At 51.1% G+C, this 17313-nt stretch overlaps 1 long non-coding RNA gene across 1 annotated transcript; it reads right to left on the bottom strand.

Moving 5' to 3' along the window:
- Positions 1-10432: 10432 nt before the first annotated feature.
- LOC116216982 lies at positions 10433-15653 on the bottom strand. Its single transcript, XR_004160786.1, has 2 exons — positions 15614-15653; positions 10433-14523 (listed from the first exon to the last, which is right to left on the bottom strand). It is a non-coding gene; the product is annotated as an uncharacterized LOC116216982 (long non-coding RNA).
- Between the last annotated feature and the right edge of the window lie 1660 nt (positions 15654-17313).

The raw sequence follows: 17313 nt of genomic DNA, 5'->3' as shown, positions 1-17313 counted from the left end.
GCGGGGGGAGGCGGCCCGGGCGCGGGGCTGCGCGGGGGAAGGGCTGCGCTTTCGGAGGGAAGGTGCCCGCACTTTCTGCAAGTTCCCTTTGTGCCCGTCCCCTCCTGCAAGAAATTGGGCTCTTAGTCCCCGCGTCATGTGGTGAGAAGAGGGGGGAATGCATCTCACTGCGTGCTCGCAGGCGGTGCTGGGGGGCTCGCTCGCACTCTCTCCCCATCTCCCTTTCGTGCTCCTTCCCACACCCCGCTCCTATTTCACCTTTCCCCAGTGCCGTGCCCGTACCAGTCGCAGCCGTCCTCGGGCGGGCAGGGAGCATCCCCTGCGCAGCGCTGCCCTCCGCACCCAGCCCCGCAGCGCTGCCCTCCCATCTCCGCCCCGCAGCCCTCCCAGGCTGCGCCGAGCTGCCCGCATCCCCGCTTTCTGATTAAAGTTTGAAGGAGATTATGCCTCCCCTCTTGCTCACTCGGGAATACCCCGATGGCAGCTGAATGGAGGCACGTACGGTTTGGGGGGCAAATCTGCGGGTTTGGAGCGGCTTCTGTAGCGCTCCGAACAAAACCCGGAGATTTAAACAGCAGCTCCAACGCTTCGTGGAGCTGGAGAATACCAAATAGAGGAAACAGCCCCGCTGGCACCCCGCGCCGAGCTCCAGAGGGCTTTTTCCTCCGTGTCCCTCCCCCAACACCCGGTGCCCTTCTCCTGCCCGCGGGATGCGCTGCCGGGGGCCGGCTGGGAGCTGCGGGATGCGCGCTGAGCGGCGGCTCCGGAGCGGAGAGCGGGCGCTGTTGGCGGGGTTACTGCTGCCGAGCCGGCGGGGAGAGCGATGCGTGGGAGCTGCCGAGGCACGGATTAATTAGGCACGCTCCGTGAACAAGTACCTGTTAGAGCTCCAGGCAGAAAACATCTCCCCTGGGAAGAGGAGGATGCTGAGCCCTACGGGGGATGCTGCCCAGCTGAGCATCCCACCTTTAGCCAGGTCTGTGTGCCGTCTGGGACCAGCGCGGCCGTGCCCAGCTCGTGCAGGGGAGTACCAGGCAGGGAGAACACTGTGGGATGGGCAGGGGGAGCAGAGGGGCCTCGGGCTCCCACAGCCCCCTGCATCATCCCAGAGCGCGTGATGAATGCGGTGAGCAGCGAGCAAATGTTCATTAGTGAGTACAGGAGTGAGGGTGCAAAGTGGACGTTTGTGCATGTTATATAAACAAACAGAAAGGAGCCACCAACGCGGAGGGGGAAGGAGTCGATTCATTGACGGAGCTGCCCAAGCAGAAGGGATAAAGCCAGCAGCAGGGTGACATGGCGTGGCAGCAGCTTATAATCCGCTCTGCTTTTAATTGTGTCTATAATGAGAAATGAAATGTCAATGTCATTAGATGCTGCCTCTCGCTGTCCCTGCCAGTGTGGCACAGGGGCACGGGGGCCATGCAAGGTTGGGTGCCCCCAGCTCTGTTACGAGCTATTCAACCCCTCTGCCCAGAGAGCGGTGGGCTGGGATGTAAAAGAGTAATAATGTAGGAGAAAAGGAAAAGAGAAGGAAAAACAGGGGAGGAGGCTGTGGCTCCCTGCACGGCTCCCAGCCTCACAGTGAAGCTGAAGGATGAGAATGTTGAGTCCCATCCTGATGGCAGAGCTCTGCAGGTTCCATGCTGGAGTTCTGGCAGTGCTGCCCATGCCAAAAGCATCTGCTGGAACACTGGCAGGAAAGTCAGCACCATCATCCCACAGCCTATGTCCCTGCCACACCATCGTCTTTGTCTCTATTCATTGCAGAGCAGTTGGGCTAGATGACCTTTAAGGTCCCTTCTAACCCAAAGGATTCCATGATTCTATGATTCTGTGGAGCACATGGACAGATGCTGCCAAGGCTCTGGGCTGTGCAGGTCCGTGCCAGGGGGCTCCTTGGCTCCTTGACCTGCAGGGTGGTTTCTTTAAACCTCAACATGCAGTTTTGTCTCAGTTGATTTATTGATTTACTGTGATATACTCTGAGTACCAAAGTAAAGCTCTGCCAAAGCTTGGGGTAGTTGGAGAAATCCCATCCTGGGATGGACGGAGGGAGCCTTCCCAGTTGTCATATAGAGAACTGAGCCTAGTGGTTGAGGTGAACACCATGATGAACATGAACCAGCTGCAAAGGTGGGTGGTGCTCTGAGCTGCCTTAGCGTTGCCAGCAGATCAAGGGGAGAGCCATCCCTTCTGAGTGACATCTGCAGTGCTGGGTCTGGTGCTGGGCTCCCCAGAACAGGAGGCATGGAGCCCTTCTGTGGCAAGGGCCACAAAAATCATGAAGGGACTAAAGCTCCTAAGTGTGCTGGCCTGGGTGCAGAGGACAGAGTCAGAGCCATGCCTGGTGCAGGGCTGCACCGTTCCCTGCTCTCCTGCCTCTTCCAAGTCCCCCTGCCTTCATGTGCTCATCTCAGAGCTTGATTTCAAAATCCTTCACTTTACCTTTATAATTACCCCTCACAGTCTCTTGCAGATGCTTCCTGATGAGCCCCAGGTAATAGTTTGATCTTCCCCCCTTCCTCCCCCCAAATTTGCTCCTTGTCACTTTCAGTGTCAAAGCCTTGCACTTCCATAAGCATCAACATTCATCTCCAATAATGCAGGGGGAGCTGAAAATGGCAGGGCTGGAAGCGTCAGGAGCTGCCCTGCTTCCAAAACCAGGCAGGGGATGGAGACACAGCCAGGATGGCACCCAACCCTCACTGGGAGATGGTTGGATCATTGCTTGAGTTGTCCCAATGCTACCCTAGCTCTGATGGCTTCCCATCACTGGAGACACTCCAGCATCCCAAGAGGACCTGATTGGGTGTCTCCCACTATAGACAGGTCCAAGTGATGTTTGCTGCCTTTGGGTAGTGAGCAGAACTAAGGTCCTGCTGTGAGATGCTATTCAGCTCTTGCTAAAAGGATGTTTATAGAAATATGCTTGCTCTTCAGCTGGGTTTTGGTCTTTTTCTCCAGGTGTGTGCCTGGCAGTGCTTAGTGGTCATTTTGATTTCCCATGGATGGCTACTGCTGGATTTGCGGCTATGTGGGACCTGAATTCCCAAACTCTCCATGTTCTGTGGGCAGATGGGGGGCATAAAGGGGCCCAGACCCTAACAATTCTTAGCAAAAAGGACAACAGGATGTGCTCTCTGAGACTCCTGTCTCTAGGAGCACAAAGAGATCCTTCACTCATCCCTAAAAGAGACCTCAAAATTACCCCCACTGTTGGGAATTGTCACATATGGGCCTCCAAGTGAAGAGAGTCCTTTGGTGGAGGCCGTCTTCTGAGTCAATGGGATGCATCTGGGGAGGGCCAAATGTGCTGAGAAGGGAATGGAGTGGGATGGGTTGGCGAGCAAGAAGGACGAGGAAGCCCTGGGTCTTGCAGTCCTTGCCTCCAACCCATTTCAGTCCCAAAGCATCCTTTTAAAAATGGAAACACTGAACAGTGAACCTCTTCCATTTTTTCCTGCTGAAATCATGTTCATCAGCAGAAATATCTGAAAACGAGCTCGAGTGCTGAAGCGCATCCCTGAGCAGAAGCACAGCCCTGCAACAGAGGCTGGCTGCCTTCAAGTTAGCCAGCCAGGGCTCCCGGCTGCTAATTATACATGGATTGATTGGGATCGATTGGGCTGTTTTCCCTTTGGGTGCAGTGGGGTGTCCACAAGAACTGCTCGAGCTGGCAATAATGGGACCCCCTTGCCCCAAGGTATCCAAGAAAATCCCATTGCAAAGTGCAAGCCTTAAACTCAGCTGTAATTACCCAGCTAATCTATTATGTAGCACTAGAGGCAGAGCAAACCAGACAAACAGTTCTGAGATAGCACTGGAAGAATTGCTTCATTCAGTAAATAATTTTAATGCCAGTAATTATTTCCTACAAGGGGGCAGGGCAGGAGTGCCTCAGGGGACTTCCAGCCGCAGAAGGGATGAGCCCCCTGTGTAATTCCTTATTAATAACTGATGTGCACTTTTCCCAGCAGCTGAACCAGGATGGCAGGTGTGGTTTTGGTGGCTCTGCCCCCACGGGCAGCATCTATGGTGCTGCTGGGGGACACAGCATCCCTGCAGCAATGGAGGCTGGGATGGTCCCTGTGTGTGTGTGGCAGCATCCCGGCCCCACCATGGTTCAGAGACAGTAAATTGGGTGTGAATCCATCGTTTTTCTAAAGTGCTACTTCCCTGTGTTAGCTTTGTGTTAATGAAGATTAATGGTGGGGAACAAAGATTAATGTATGGCTCGCTTCCTGGCCGCAACTGGCACAGCCAGTGTCCCTGGCATCCAGCTGAAGGGTGATGCTGGAGATGGGAACATGGATTTCCTACCTACAAGAGTTGTGTCCTACTGTGGGATGGTGCTGGAGGGGTCCCCAGGATGCAGAATGTTGCATTGCTGCTGCATCCTGGCAAACAACCACCCAGCCCCACTCCTTGCTTTCCCTCACTGCTGCCTTTTGCAGGGCTTTGGATTCTTGCTGCATCCAACATCTGAACCCAACTTCATGCATGGGAACAGATGGCTTTGATGATGCTCAAGGCAAGGCTGCTGGAGGGAGGGATGACTGTCAATGTTCCACAGAGGATCAGCATTGCCTCATTTGTCCAGCCTGGGCATGCCTGGGGTTGCATCACCTTGCTGGTCCACCAACTGGAAAAGCTGGACCCAGAGGGTGGTCCAGTATTGGATCACAGAGCTTCACAGCTCTGTTCAACTCCATCTTCCATTTTCCTTCTCCAGCCTCTAACTGTAACCTTCATCCTCCATCTCCCCCTCCATCCTCTATTTTCAGTCCATCTCCACCTCCATCTCCATCCTCTATCTTCCATCCATTTCCATCTTTCTGCTCCAGCCCCTTCCCTCTCCCTCTCCAGCCTTGCCACGCTCTCTTCCCCACTCTGGGCTTTTGTTTCCATCCCAGCTTCATTGAAAAGCACTATTTATTGCGTTAGGCACTAATATGAAGAGAGTCTCTCTCCGGCTGCCCGCTGCAGATGGGGACCTCACTCAATCCGTGTCTTGTTCTCAGCTGGGGAATAACAATGAACTCGGGCTGGAGAAAGAGCAGCTCTGTGCTGTGGGAGACAGCCCTGTCCACGGGGCCAAAATAACTCCGTTTGTTTTATTTATAAACTCCGGGGGGACAAGGAGTGAGTGGCATACAGATGTTGGCACAGCTGGCTGGGCCGGCACTACGTGCCTGGCTGTGGGGATGCTCTGGGGTCTCGACATCCCACCCGCAGCAGGGATGCTCATGGAGAGCCCACAGTGTTTGGCTTCTACCCAAGAGGAAGGGGCAAACTAAAAACAGGGGGAAAAAAACCCCTCTTCATCATTTATAAAGAGTAAAAGGAACTGCAGTAGTGGTTGAGATGATCATTCCCCATCCGGATCCCTCCCCTCCACTGCCCCCCATGCATGTGCTTGCTCTTGCTCGTCTCCTCCCGCGCTCCCACGAGTGAATTGGATTAGTCACATCCTTAATTAACTGTGCCAGTGTGAGCTCTATTAGGCATTAAATGTTTGTCACAATCCAATTAAAAAGCCATCCCAGCAGGGCAGGGGTTGGGCGGCACCACGGGTGTGCAGCCGGGTGGGGGCATGGAGAGGAGCCCACCCCAGTCCCATGGACACTCATGGGGTAGGTTTGCCCTTGGGAAGAGCTCCATCTCTACATTGCACCTGGGTGGTTTTGCTCCAACGTTTCCCTGCAGCCCTGAGGAGGTGGCGGTATCCCCGTGGTACCAAAGGCCACGTCTTATCCCATGGCAGTGGCTTGGGAGAGGGAACCCTGGCGGGGAGCATCTCTTCTGCAGCAGAAGCAGAAGGCTTAATCCCGTTAAATTTCTCCTTATCGATTGCGGATTTACAGCTAAACCACTCGCTGTGGAAATGCATGAGCTTCCCCCTCACAAGTGCATTAGCTGACCACACCGAGGGCTGCTCATACACCCCAGGGCTCAGCTGGGGGACATCTGTCACCTCCGCTCGGTGGTGGCTGGAGTGACCCCACCAACAGGTAGGTCCCCACCACCCCCACCCTCTCCCTTTGATTCCCTCCAAATCACCCTGGAGGTCCAACATCCACAGCCTGTGGGATGGAGAGGGCTGGGGTAAAGGGGATTTTTATTATCGATCCCCAGAGTGCAGAATCTGCTGCTCTGGAGGATTTTCTTCCCAGCAATCAATGGAAATGTGTTTATCAGGAAAACGTGTTTGACCTGGACAAGTGTTTTAGTGATGTAAACAGAGCAGGAGCAGGGAGAGGTGGAGATAAGGAGGGTTTGGAGCAGAGACAGACAGCGGCACAAAGGCTGGGAGATGAGAGAGGCTGAGATAAGGAGTCGGAATGGAGGGGAGAGCCGTGTGGGGAAGGGCTGATGGGAGGGCAATGGAAGTGCAGGGAGAAGGAAGGTGATGGGAAGTCAGCTGTTCCCTTAAATTAGTACCAGACAGGGCTAGTTCCACCCATGGAAATGGGTGGTGATGGGGATAGGGTCCCTACCTGGCCCCAGTGGGGGCATACGGGTGATGCTGTCCCTGCCCCTCATTCTGCAGGTCCTGGTAAGGCACCCATCCGCTCATGGTGCAGCAGATCTCTGACAAACTTCTCTCCCCTTTATTTCTCCTCTGTCTTCTTGTGACTCGTCCCACAAGATCATCGAATTAAAGGGGCCTCAGTTAGAGGCTTTAATTAGATCCTGGTTGTTGGGTCTGATGATCTCATGTCCACTTTGGTGCCACCCAGCAGCACAGCTGACCCAGATTGGAAGCAATGAGGGATTTGAGCTCAAGTGGTCTTCCTCTTCCAACTGTGCTTTCTTGGACATGGCGCTGTCCTGCACCCCAGGTTGACACCAGTGACTTTATAACAAGGCTGCTTGGTCTCTTAAGGCAGTCTGGGCTGCCTGATCAGACAGACAGATTTCAGAACATTTTACAGGACAGATTTCAGGAGAGATGCCACCGCCACTGTGGGCAGAGAGATGCAGCAGGGATGCATGGGGTGGTTGGGTTGGGGTGTGCATGCCCTCCAGCACCAAGATAGGAGTGATGGTGATACTCCTAACATTCCAATGTGCATCCAGGACCACAGTGGTATTTATTTTAACCCCGTGAAGCTGGGGAACGCCCCAGCACTGGAGCAGGGAGCAGGAACAGCAGGATTAATAATTCATGAGGCTGTGTTAAACAGGACACCCAGGGGATGAAAACAGATACACCTCCAGGGCTTTATGGTACAAATCGAGCCATTAACTACCTGTGGCTGTAAGTAAATTCCTTCCGTAGGCAGCATGTCCCTAATGGTGCTTTCTCTCCCTATGTTGGTGAGGCTCTGTGGATGCTCTGCTTTGCTTTCTTCCCTCCCATCACTTCTGCAGCTGTTTTCTTATACACTTCAGCTCCTGTCCCAGACACGAGGAATGGGAGCACTGTGGGATCTGTGCCACTGCTGTTATCCTCCCTAGTACCATGTCTCCATTGCAGGAACCTCCTGTTTGTTGGTAATGCTCTACCAAAAAAAGACCTTTTCATGGGATAGGACGTGGGGGAGCCCTGGGAAAAATGAGTGCCCAGACTTTATTGAGCAGCCAGTAGTTGGGTTCGCTCAGTACACATGCGTGGTTTTTTTGGCTGTGTTCACTTTATGTGGCTGGAAGGGGTCCAGGTCCCAGGGAAAGCACCCAGAAATGCCACAGCCAAGGTTCCAGGCATGTCGGTGCACAGGGATGAAGAAAACTGGGCAATGCAGAGTGTCCCAGCCCATCCCCTATGGGATGCTGAGGCCCTCTGCCTTTATTTCCTACCATACTCTGCCCCACGGGGAAATGGGCACAGTTCTGATGGAGAGAGCGGTGATGGTGATGTGGGTATGATGGAGGCTGCAGGCAAGATTGATGGGCAGATCGAAGAGGCAGAGGAAAGAGTGACAAAGGTTAAGAGTATAAATAGGCTTCAACCCAGAGTGCAAGGGACTGGTGAGGGAGGATTGGTGGGGAATAAAGAGTGCAGGATAAACAGAGCATGGAAGTGATGATGGGTAAATAGGCGGTGAGATGAGAGCACTACCAGGAGCTGGGGGCACAGAGGATGGGGATAGGGTCCCTGTTGTCCCCAAACATGAAGGACTGGGCACAGGCTTCCTTTGCTGCTGGCAAGAGAAGCAGAGGATGCAGTGAGACCTTCAGCAGGAAAGCTTCTGTAGGGCAAGAGCAGTGACAACCAGTGAGGATGTGCCATGGGATGACACAGGAGAAAGCCACCATTGACATGCCCCAAACCCTGTGCCAGCATATAGATATCCATATGCTGGGAAGAACTGGGTGTGCGTACATATGCATACATACGTGCTGCTGTTAGCACTACTATTTGGGTTTTCTGCTGCTTTCAGGGGGCACAAATGGGGAGAGAGGCAGAGCACTGCGTGATGGCTTTACAACTTCCCAACCTGCTGAGTCGTGTTCTTGGTGGCTTAAAATAGGCTGTTATTAATGTGTCAGAATGACGGGCTCCCTTCGATTGTCAATTATCCTTTTTTATGATATCTCCAAAAGCACTCTCCAAAAGCACAAAAAAATAAAAAATAAAAAAATAAAAAATTCCAGGTGATTTACTCCCCTTTGTAATTAGATTTGGTAATGAGGCTCTGCTTTGTAACAGTGCAGATCAGTGTCTAAGAAGCAGAAATTCTGCCAGCAGGCTCCCAGCCCTACCTCAAGACCTATACCCTCCACTGAGCTCACATGGGAGACCTGTGGGGACATCACAGCTGGGTCACCAGCACAGTATTGCTGCAGGATGCATCTCCTCCAAAAATGTGGATGTGTCCTTCCTTTTTCTCTCTATCTTAGGTAATGGAAATGACCTTCAGGATCACCAGGTCCAACCATCAGCCTGATCTACCAAGACCCACCATACTAACCCATGTCCCCATCCAGGGATGGGGACTCCACCACCCGTTCCTATGATTGGCCATCGTCCCCAAGAAGAAATTCTTCCTGCTGTCCAACCTAATCCTCTCCTAGTACAACGCCCAGGAGGGATGCCTCTTGGTCATTCCAAATAAGGGGAGCAATGGTGAGACCCAACAACCAATATGAAATTGCTGATGAAAAAAATTAAGAAAACTGGAACTACTTAAAAAGAAAATCTGCCTTGAGAAGCGATATTTGAAGCATTGCCATTTAGTGGACTCACTTGAAGCGTGGCAATTAAAAGCTGGCTATGCTTGATTGGCAGGAATTAGAACCCATGCCAAAGCCTGGCACAAGCGTGCGTCTCTCCCACCTGCTTGTCCTTCCTGATCCTTCAGACCTTTACCAGATGCCAAGCAGACAAATGATGCTAAATTAGCTGTGGTCCTTCCCCCCTGTTTCATTTATTTTATTTTTCAAAACCAACAGCTTGGAAATAAATGTCCCCTCAAGGCAGAGAAGTCTCCAGGTTGAGTTAATTTTCTTCACTCTTATCAGCATCCCCTTTGCCCCTACAACCTCTATCCTTGGTCCCATCAGCAGCTTCGTCCTTGGGCTCTCCAGGTACCTCCTTCTGTAGGGTCTGCTATTATTTGTATTTGGGAATTGCATTTGAAAGGCGAGATGATGTTTTGGGATTTGTTTTCCGTTAGGTTTAATTCATTTTTAATCAGCTGACGGTAACGATTTGATACAGACCATCTTCCTGAACTGAAGTTAATCACTGCTGAGCAAGCCTTTCACTTTGTGTTATTTAGAGAGGCATTTTAGAGAAATACTGTTGGAGAGGTTATTTAACCATGTATTTGTTTTCATTGTGTACACAGCTCTTTCATGGTCTTCCCGGCATTTAATGCAGAGAGATTTTATTTATTTTTGTCATTTGGAGGGAATTCAGCCCTGCCAAACTGCCTGGGATTGGTGGCCCTGGAGGCTGCAATAATCTGCACAGACCATCTGGGCTGCAGCCCAGGGGACTGGAAAGTCCTGTCCCCACCAGACATGCTCTAGATCTCTCATTTTTGGAAATAGAACGGCAGGGAAAGGCACCATAGAATCACAGAATCATAGAATTACAGAATGCCAGGGTTGGAAGGGACCTCAAGGGTCACGAATCTCCAACCCCCTTGCCACAAGCAAGACCACCAACCTCCACATTTCATAGCAGCCCAGGCTGCCCAGGGCCCCATCCAACCTGGCCTTGAACACCTCCAGGGATGGACGGGGCATCCACAGCCTCTCTGGGCAGCTGTTCCACCACCTCACCCCTCTCTTGGTAAAGAACTATGATTGCAGCGAGATGTGCCGGATCCCGATTTTTGCTCCCAAACCACTTGGAAGGCTGATTACTAAATGGGGAGGTTGGTGGCCCTGCATGCGGCAGGGGGGTTGGAGATTCGTGATCCTTGAGGTCCCTTCCAACCCTGGCCATTCTGTGATGATGGGTTGGCAGCAAACTCAGAGCAAGAGATGGAAAACGGGGCCATGTGGGCTAAGACCCTGAGTTATGAACTGGACTGGCTGGAGAGTCACCTTGCAAAGGATCACCTGACCGTGGTGGCAGTCAGGCAGATCCCTTGGGCAAGCCTGGCTGATGCTCTGCGAAAGGCAACCTGAGGCTCTAGATAGAAACTGAAAGCCAGGGAACCTAGTGCTGCCCCATCCTTCTAAATCCTTCCCTCTGACTCCCAAATCCCCTTCCTCCCTCTATTATATCCACCCTATCAGATTCCAGAAATAGTAGCTGCACCATCTCCCTTTGGTCTGCTTCGGCAGAGCTGGAATTATCCAAACCTCCTCCATGTGTTTATTCCTCTTTTTCACCCTTTGCTCTGAGCCGTGCTCCCTCTCAGCGCCGCCGATCCACTCAGAGCTCTGCATCTGATAAGGAAAAGCAGCATTCCAACACACGCACACACACACACACCCGCCCCACCGCAGATGCATTATTTATGATGCGCATCGATCGTGGGAAATAACCCCGGGGCATTCCAACCTGATCGAAATTGCGGTTCACACCGCAGCGTTAATTACCCACCGGCCCTTCCCAGCGTCCACGATCCCAGCGGGGTGGGTCCATCAGCTCCACTGAGCACTGCCCGCACACAGACTGAGCATCCTCGCATCCCCAGCCCTGCTGCCTTCGCTCCCTGCCACCTAGCTCTGCTCTTCTCTCAGTGCTCAGGAGGTCTTTAGAACCTTCTTTAGTGTTTCCCTGCCTTGACAGTTCTTATGGGAACAAATGAAGCTACCTCTCCATCTTCCTGATGGACTGAGCAGGCTCAGCTCTCTGCAACTCTCCAGCGAGGCAGTCTCCTCATCCTCTGATGATTTTGTGACTCTCTGTAACTGCTCTGATTCCACATACTCCTTTGCTGAGCAGCCCACAGGCAGAGCAAAGCACTCTCAGAATGGTGCCTTTCCCCTGCACAGCTCCCTCCATTCCCCAGTCAATCCCATCTCCCCGGACGATGCCCCATGGATGGAGAAGCCCATCCTAGCACCTTCCCCAGTGCCAGGTTTAGGTGCTCACAGCTTTAGCTGGCAATGTTCTGTGCTCCTGCACACAGAGTAAGGGCTGCGATGAGGCAGTAAGACCTGTGTTACAATGCTCCGATCACTCTGGATAAGCCACACAGACTTCTTAAAAAACTCTGCTCTACTCTGAATCATTCCCACGAGATTCAGAGAGATACAGCACCGCCAGACCCCAAAAACCACAGGTGTGGTGCTGATGCCAAGCAAGAAACATTCCCTCCCATCAGTGCTGATGGAAGAGCTTTCCAATATCATTCCTGAGTGAATGGGGTGGTTTGGGGAAGGTGCTGGTGCTGTGGTCACAGGCAGATGGTTTTGGCAGTGCCCAAAACACAGCAGCCACACGGAGAGGAGCACCAATGGGATGCAGTGCTCAGGGCTGTGCCATGGGAAGTTGGGAGTTCAGGAAGTTGGTACTTCTGCAAACAAAACACTTCTTGCCCTATGATAACGGGGGTTAATGAAGAGATTAAACTGTGCCTAGAGCTGTTGCCAGCTGTAGGTATGGGAAATCAGAGAGGGTTGGGGATGCTGCTCTGCCTAGGCAGGAGGAGAGGAGCTCTGGTGGCTGGAGCAGGGGCCGTGCCCATCCAATGGGGATGAGCAGGAGGCTGGTGCAAGGAAAATGCCAGTAAATAGGCTACAGCAGATGTGGAAATGCTGGAATTATGATGGAGGATGGGGTGAAGATACCCACTCAGGCCTAGTGCTAGTCAGTATAGTGCCGTAACACCACAGACCTGAGTGCCAGCTCCCACCCAGGTACTGATTCCAATCACAGCACTCCAGCAGAATGGCTGGTAAAGGAAGTAATAACAGCAAAACACAATAAAACTGTAATGAAAAATAATTAAAAGACAGCTGTTGGCATGGGGATGATTAGGAATGCAGGGAGGGAGGCGGTTACAGTGCTATCTAAGGGAGGACAGGAGGAGCAGTGCTGGTGGTGGTAATGGGGCTGCTGGAGACAACGGGGTGTCTGGATGGAGGCACAGATCTTGGAATTGTAATGGGAATAATTATGACTCTAATGGGGTGGTAATAAAGATAATGGTATTGTAATTGAGGAGGGGATAGCTGGAGAGGAGGAGGTACAGATAACAGCCTTGTAAAGGAGATGATAAGAAAGATAATGGATGGTAATGGAGTTGTTGTTAAAGGTAATGGAGTTATAATGAGGTGACGACTGCAGCAGGTAGAAGGGATGGTTGGTTTAACAAGGATCACGATGCAGAGATGACTATATTTCTAATTGGCTGTGACAGGCAGCGGTGGAGGTGACCGGGAGGCTAACATCAACTGAAGGGGTCAACCACTAAGACAAACACGGACATGCAAAGAGCACGGCAGGACTGCGGTCCCCGGGGACACAGCACAGAGGTGATGGGCAGCAGGGATGCTGTGCTGTAGTATGAGGAAAAGGGCAGAAGAGATGGAAAACAAGCCTTGAGCAAACCCTGAGGTTTTCTTCAGGTCTCTGAACCCAAGAGACAGGGATGGGGGGCAGTCCATGGCACGGATGAAGATGAGGAGCACCGGCAGCAGAGATGACGGTGACTGGGATGAGCCGGTGGCTGCAGCACGGCTGTAGGGCAGGGATGGTCCCTGTGGGCTGCACTGTGTGGCAGTGACTGGCTGGGACAGACACGAGTGAGCTCATCGGCTTGCAGCGATGCTGGCAAAACTGCAGGGGATGAGGTAGAGCAACTGATTCACTCACCTCCTCCTGAAGCTCAGCACAAGGTCCCCAGCCCTTCTTTCAGTCCCATCAATGGCCATTTTTGAGTTCCTGCTGGTGATTTCTTGTGCAGCCCCACCATGGTGCTCCCAGACCGCTATGCTCCTGCAGGACTTGGAGAAACACTGCATGCCCCAGAAGTTGGGTTAGCTATGCAAAGGCCCTGCTGACATGAGCACACTTGACTCTAAATGCCCTGGAGGATGTTCTCCAGGCTGGATTGGAGCCTGGTGTGATTATCCCATCCTAATGAGCTGAATGGGAGGGAGGGCTGAAGCTCAGCCCACACAGGGTTCCTGCACTGCGACTCTTGGCTCTCCTCCATTCAAGAAGCAAAGAGCTTGGGCTCTCGTTAGCTCTCATTCTCCTTCCCATGCATTTAGAAAATACTTTTCCACAGCCATTAAACTGATGGCCTATTAGAACTTGTTCTGCTTGTATTTGTGCATCTGCTCTCCTCATCACTGGGCCCCCGTTTTCATTTCCCTTTCTCTGCAACTCCTTTAGGGAGTCACATCCACCAGGTCTCTGAGCCACCTTTCTCTTGTCCCTCTGCATCAAGATGGCTTGTTTTGGTGCCCCTAATACAGTCGTTTTAGGTTATTGCCAGCTTCCCTGCTCTCTTCATCCCTCAGATTATCTTCCCTAGAGATGTCACCTACCAGTTCCCGGAGATTTTTTTTGGCAGACCATTATCCTCATTCTGCTGTTCTCACTCCCTTTCTCTTGGCACTGTGCACTCCATTGCTTTGTGATTTATTTCCTGAAATTACGTCCCTACTTTTTTTCCTCTTTTCCCAAGCAGTTCTTCTCTATTAGCCCAAATCAAAGCCGGAGCAGCAGCTTCTCCAGTAGCTTTTCCCAAATCATTGGAAATGAGAAGTTATCCTAACACACCTCAAGAATGGAACAACTCCATGCTGCTCTATCACTTTCCCCATGAGGTGTTAGTGGATTTGAAGGCTCCATTACCAACAGGTGATGAGAGACCCGGGGTTTGAGAAGTCCCCTTTATTCACCCACCTCCCCATGCTGACTCCCATGAGGGCTGGTCCACATCCAAGTCATCTGCTCCCAGTTCCTTGCTAAACTTTAGGAGGAAAGTCCCATTTGCTGGTATTTTCTAGGCAGTACCTCCTCCCTTTATCAGCAAGCCAGCATGACTACAGTGCTATAACCTTTGTAGTTCTTCCTCTGCTTTTAGGGGTACAATTTGGTGAGTTGAAAGTGGCATCTGCCTGGGAAAGGGAGAAGCATCCTTTAAACGCCTCAAGTACCTGTGAAGGAAATGAAAGAGCTAACAACTGAAAAAAAAGTCAAGGTGAAGAGCTAGAAAGAAAAGAACTAAGGAGATTGCCTCCAAGATAACCTAAAGGTTCACTTCCACTTAAAGATGTGGCTTTTCTTTTTTTGGTCTTAATCAGTTTCTCAATAGAAAAACCTGAAGTCAAAATAACCCAGCACACCAAAGGACAAAGCAATTGCAGGTCCCCTGGCTGGTTGCCAGATCAAACTCTGCTATATACAGTAAAAAAAACAAAGGGGAAAAAAATAAAAAAGGAAGAGAAACAATAAACCATAACAGGTCTCCCAAAGGGAAAACAGGCAGTGAGGGTGAAGAATAGGAGGAGAAATTAGAAGAGAAAGTTGGCCTGACTCCAGGGCTGAGTTGTTCACAGATCCCTTAATGGACAACCAGTTGCCCTGGGAAGTTGGTGAAAAACTCCCATTGGTGTCATCACCAGAGGCTCCAGTCTTGGTAAATAATGATGAATTGCGAGCAGTGGCATGCAGTGAAAATCAAGGAGAGAAGTAGTGCCTTAAAGAGGAGTTGCAGCAGCCAGTTCTCACACCTGAGGTGCTGCTTTTGCTTGAATAGAAGGGTTAGGATGTCTCATGTCTCTAGCATGGGGCTGGGCAGGATGCTCAGAGCTCCTTGGAGATGCATGAGTTCAGAATATCTGCTGTTGAGCATGGAACAGAGCTGCTCAATGGAGGAAAATAATAAAAAGAAATAAAGAAGAAAAATGCAACATCCAAGTTAAGGGCAATTCAATTGGGTGAGGGCTGACCTCTCCTTTCACCTGAGTATCAGCATCTCAGGAAGTTTTTGGAATTACCAGAGAGGATAAAAGAGTAAAATAACTGAATGAGATCAACTCCCCAGTATGCAAGAGATGTTACTGGTGTTCTCTTGGCTCTTGTCAACGCCCACATACCAGCAAACATGCTCCAAGTTCCCTGAGAAACTGTGCCCTGTGAGCAGGTGTATAATCAGTGAACATACAGATGTTATAATTAAGAAATATACAAGAAAGTTAGGGTGTACAGGTTATCACAGCAAAGAAGAATGGATAGAAAGCTTACCCCTGTCCTGGGCTCACTGAGAAGACTCCAAGAAGAGTGATCTCCAAAACAGATCCTTCCCCAGTGTAGTCAGCTCTTAAATGGGTCTAGGAGAGGTGGAGCCAGTCTTCTACCTGGTAGCACAGATGAATTGCCTTCACCTGTGCTTCCAGGGCTGACTGGTTGCTCTCCTCAGGTGGTCAATCAGAGGTTCAGGCCGTGATTCAGCAGTTCCCACATAGCAGGTCTTGCAAGATGTATTAGCAATGCAGCTAGCAGCGTTGTCCTGCAACCTGTAGGATTTAACAGCTTGGATTTAACACTCTTTCTAAGAGTGGTTTTAACTAGCCAATACATTTTTTTATGGCAGGGTGAATAACTCTCTCAATTTCATAGCGCGATCCGCAGAAAGTCATTTTCTATTAAGCTCTTTATTGCTTTCAAGGGGGTAAAAAAGCAAAAGTAATGCAACCAAAGTTACATTTTCCTAAAGTTTTATGGTGGTTTGTTTGTTTGTTTGTTTTTAACTTCTTAGTGTAAGTTTTGCAAGGATTCATGTGTCAGACTCTCTACTTCTGGCATCCATGGTTGTTTGGTTGGGATTGGCTTTGGGGTACATCGCAGCCCCACAGCTCAGCTTGGAGGCTTCAGGTGTGGCTGGGAGCCAGCTTTGGGCTGTACCTCAGTGTTTCAGCCCAGGGTTTGTTAGGTAAAACAGCACAGGGGTTTTCGTGGTTCCAGGCCATGACCGTGGATAAGCAGTGGGGAAAATTTATCAGCTTCCATTCAAAAATTGGGAAGCTAAAAATCTCCTATAGGCACAGGCTGCTGCCAGCCCCAGTGCTCCTCTCACCTTTGGGAATGATACTGCCTAAGGCATCCATGATGCTGCTGCCTTCATGCTGATTTGTTGCTGACCTTGTCAAAATTAGAAATTGGCTCTTTCAAGCTCAGAGGAGGCGTGCTCAGCCCCTGCAAAGGGATGAGCATCCCTCAGCTCATCTTGCACGGACGTGCACGTGTTTGGTCCTCACTTTGTCATGTCTTTGGAGGCTGGAGCTGGTATTCCACTGGTGGGAACAAAAAATTGCTGCTGATGGCCCAGAGATGTCTTCTTCCTTGGCAGAGAGAAGAACAGGAGAGGGCAATGGGCCTGGACGCCAGCCCAGGCTGAGTCAGCATTTGGGTGTACAGAAGCTCTAACATGACAGCATCAGAACTGGGACTTAAAATATAACAAACTAAAGCCATGTTCTCAGCCCCAAGCTGTCTCTGAGCTCCATGGAGGACAAAGCCATCCCCTCTCCATCCCAGTGATCAGGAGGCTGCAAATGAATCTTTGGGTCCTGTCCCTGCCCAAGATCCTGCTTTCCTGCAGGTTTTGCAGGCTCAGAGGGCCGTCCCCAGCAGCAATTGCTGCCTGCCAGCCCCCAGGGGCTTTGGCAACCAATAGCTTTTTATGGATATTTGAGCTTTGATGGAAGCCACGGAGCTCTTGGATGCAGCCATCCACCACAGCATCTCTCCTGCCCTGACCTCTGTCCTGTTTGCTGTGTGTAATAAGACAGGAGAGCAGCAGGCCATATCAATGAGTAGGTTGGGTTTGCTGAATCTGACCAGTTGTCCTGCTCCCAGCTGGCATCAGGGGCTGTTTGCTCCCAAGTTCCTGCAACCAAAAATCCCTGCCTTTCACACCTCTGTGCTCCAGCTCCATGCATATT

This window comes from Meleagris gallopavo, chromosome 10, assembly GCF_000146605.3.
Source record: "Meleagris gallopavo isolate NT-WF06-2002-E0010 breed Aviagen turkey brand Nicholas breeding stock chromosome 10, Turkey_5.1, whole genome shotgun sequence".
NCBI classification, from domain to species: Eukaryota; Metazoa; Chordata; class Aves; order Galliformes; family Phasianidae; genus Meleagris; species Meleagris gallopavo.
This window is presented reverse-complemented; position numbering and strand designations above follow the sequence as displayed.